Raw genomic sequence first — 3,885 nt, 5'->3', positions numbered from 1 at the left:
TATAATTGTGGCTTGAGGCCATGTGCTTACATTACAACACTACATTTCCCCATTTTCATCTTATTAAGTTGATGCAAGTACAAGAAGTTGATTTTAATGACAAGAATTAGTGACTACTTGGGATATTTTATAGTAAGTAGTATATTCCCTATTTAACAACTAGGCAAATGATGATAACTGGTCCAGATCCAGCCAGAAAAAATAGAAACCATTTAAGACTGAAAGAATTTAGTGGAGCAAATTGGTGATAAAAGAACTAATAATTTTGATTGTGGTGAGTCAACTCAGAGATTAGCAATAACAAGAAGCCTCTGACTCCAGTTCTAGGCTGAAAAGAGAAAGAGATTTTACTGAAGTCCAAGGAGGTGGAGTTACCCAATGGCAGCTGGAATTGTGATCATCTTTTTTATTCCCTGGAGAAGCTGGAGGCACAGAGAAGACACACCTGCTAGAGATGCTTCTAGAGGAGGAAGGTAGAGAAAGAAATTCCCTGGTCTCTTCTTTTCTCCCATTCTCCAGTCCCCTAGCAGTAACTTCTGCTGGGCAAGCACAAGCAAAGCGAGTTAATTCCAGAGGCTGGGAAATGCAGCATGCAGGACTCAGTCCCTGTGACACAAAGTCCGGAAGAAGAATGTAGGACGTGGGTCCGTAGCCAAGTAAGCCTGGAGAACTCCCAGATGTTCCCACGTGGATCCAACATTCAAATTTAATTACTCATCCATGCTGAACTGAGTAGGTCCACAATGTGTATTTTTGAGAACTTTATTAAATGAGATCTAAAAACTGAACTCTTGGAAGAAAAATTTAACATTTTAGCTTTATCATGACAAAGAATATCCAAGGCAAGCAAAACTGTTGCCTTCATGAACTCATTTATCTTTGCCTGGGTCCTTAGGATAATGTATTTATGTCAACTAATGTTGAGTCAGGTGTTCAAAACCTGATATTTATAGAGTTCCTGAGCAGCAGTGACCTTGATTTTTGCCATTTAGTAGTTTCCAGGTTTCTCCATGAATGCTCTTGTGAAGTGTACATCCTTTGCCACAGAAGACACTTGGATAGAGCAGCCTAAATTCATCACAACTTTGTGGAAAACATCATAGCATATTTCCACAGCATATGACATTTTCATATCTAATGACAAAACAAACTTAGAATTTTGCCAGACTGAAACCACTGTGACCACTAGAGAGAAATTGAAAAGAAAATTCCTTATAGATATTTATTACATATTGCTGCTTAATTTTGAAGTTTCTTGATGAAAATATGTGGATGTTCTGCCTCCATTATGACAAATATACAGATGATTGGGACGAATCAGAAGTTCTTTTTCTTACTTTAATCACTTTTGGACTGATACCAACAGTAGCTAGCATATGAGAATTGCAGCTTGAATGACAATATGTAGCTAAGGGCAAATACAACTGTTGGGGAGTTTTTCTCATAATTTTCAAAGTTTTCTTCACTTATGGACTGTACTATAGTTAAACAGATAATTTCTGGAGACTATATGAATAAGCTTCAATGCTGTTGCAATTAACCTTGAAGGAACAACATTACAAAGCCCATCCCTTGACATTAAAGCCTCGGTCTTCCATTTATTGGACCCTGGACACCTGGGAGAATCTGCTTTTCACACTTTTTTAGTTGACCAATGCATTTTACCTTTGTGAATATTATTTATTCCTCAATAAGTTCTGGGCTAAGATTTTACGTGGATATCTGCTTTAATCTTCAAAATGATCTTCCAGTATAAGTGCTCTTTGTTTATTCATCCCAATTATTTACGAAGTGTTTATTGAGTGTCTACTCTGTGCTAAGTGTGCAATCCTGATATTATCCCCAATTTACAGAACGAAGATATACCTTGAAAAATTAATCCCATTTTAAAGAACAGAACACTTTAGGACATTTAGGACAGTTGTCTGAGATCAGAAAATCTAGTAAATGTAATTCTAATTCTAAAATAGAAAATATGAGTTCACTGAAAACAGTCTTAACTTGTATATGGCTCTGAGTCTCCTTCTTTATGTTCTTTGTTTTCCCTTTCTCAAGAAATGCCTTAATTACTTTATTCACAATGGGGTGTAACTATGTGATAGCATCAATCTGTAGTTGAGTGTGGGTATTAACTGCTTCTTTCTTGCCTGGCAGATGTTCTTATTCTTTGTCCCTGGTTATAGACCCATTGTGCTTTGGTCACGTGGAGTAGACGCAAGACCTACGACTAGCTAATATGGCAATCATGGGAAGCCATACTCCAGGCCACAGTTATTGTTTCATGCAGAGTACATGTGCACAAATCAATAGGTTAGATTAATTGGTTAGATTAATCCATATATTAATCTCTGGGATATAATAAGAAGAAAGAGAATCTCTTTCATGATGATTGATAGTATGAGGTAGCTGGACACAGAAAACATCTGTTTGCAGAAGAGAATATGACATACATGTAAAAAGAATAAGAGATAAATGGATAGAGAGAAGTGGGGAAGAAAGAACAAAAGATAAAATCTCCTGACAACACTGAATCTCCAGTTCTAACAGTTCTTCCTCTTTTTTTTTTTTTTTGTCTTTCACTTTTTGAATTCCTAAAGAATCTATGAGACCAAAAAATGTATTTTGTTATTGTTGTCTATGGAAATTTTAGTTGGACCTTTGATAATGCAAGGAATTGTGAAATGAAATATTATTTATTTCAAGAGATGTAAAACCTTTAGCCCATAAGTCTCCAGCATGGGGTGTCAAAAAGGCTGCAAAAAGGCAGGCCTCTGTGCAGGAGGACTTTCTCTCACCGCATGTGCTTGCTAGCTTTCACTCCCTATTAAACCATATATTAATCTCATTGCTCAGGGCTTCCTTACTTCATTGAATTCAGTCAGCTGGATTCTGGGCTGTGTTATTTGGCTGACACAATATATTGAACTGGAATCCTGGTAGGTGGGATGGGGACTTTCTTATTTGTTCACTGTTCCTGCCACTACTATTTTTTAACACCTTGTCTGCGTGACTTCTTTCCCAAAGGTATTTAGGTTTTTAATTTTTTATACTGGAAAATTCCTTGTCATCCTGTTTCTCCTTCAAAACATACCCATTTTACTAGCTAGTACATCAAGACTTGATGCTGCTTTCCAAGGTAAAACATTTTTTTGTGTTGAATTAATTAATATATGTCAATTAGAATTTCATCATAAAAATCAGCAAACTTGATTACCCAGAAGTTACACATACTTTTTTTTTCAATTAATATTGCTTTTATATTTGTCAGGCATGCAGTTGATAAAGTTAAATAGCATGCCACCGATGCTTTGGATTGTAATCCCAGGTTAAATTATTTTCCTCATAGATCAAACTTATTTGACAACCAGTATACTCGGTGGTTTTAAAACTAATTGAATATTGGAAATATAAGTTGCAAAAGTCGATAGTGTGGGCAACCCCTTTGGGTCTCCTCCCACTGTGGGAGCTTTTCTGTTCTCTCAATCCTCTCAATACATCCTGCTTTCTCACTTAAAAAAATTCAATAGTGGGATAATGTGTGAGATGAGTGTTGATCAGAAGATACTCATTTAGCTACCTCTTCTCTAGTGGAGACATGGAATGAGAGAGAGTTGACTCTTTTAGTTAAACAAAATGGTTTTCAGGTACTTCAAGGAGGTAGAATGGAAATGTGCACTTGGACTTATTTCTATTGAGAGGAAAGCAATGAAAAAGCCTAGGAAAACAGCAGGTTAAGGTATTGGCAAGAGTGTAACCGAAACTCTGTAAGTCATGATGGATCCTGAACTGGATTATGAGTGAAGTTAAGTAAAACTAAACTTAATTGGTTTATAAAAGTGGGACCATATGGATAAAGAGATGGACTAAGGAATAGATAGATGGTTG

Source organism: Carlito syrichta, unplaced genomic scaffold (assembly GCF_000164805.1).
Source record: "Carlito syrichta isolate Samal-C Ts95f unplaced genomic scaffold, Tarsius_syrichta-2.0.1 Scaffold303043, whole genome shotgun sequence".
In the NCBI taxonomy this organism is placed as follows: domain Eukaryota; kingdom Metazoa; phylum Chordata; class Mammalia; order Primates; family Tarsiidae; genus Carlito; species Carlito syrichta.
This window is presented reverse-complemented; position numbering follows the sequence as displayed.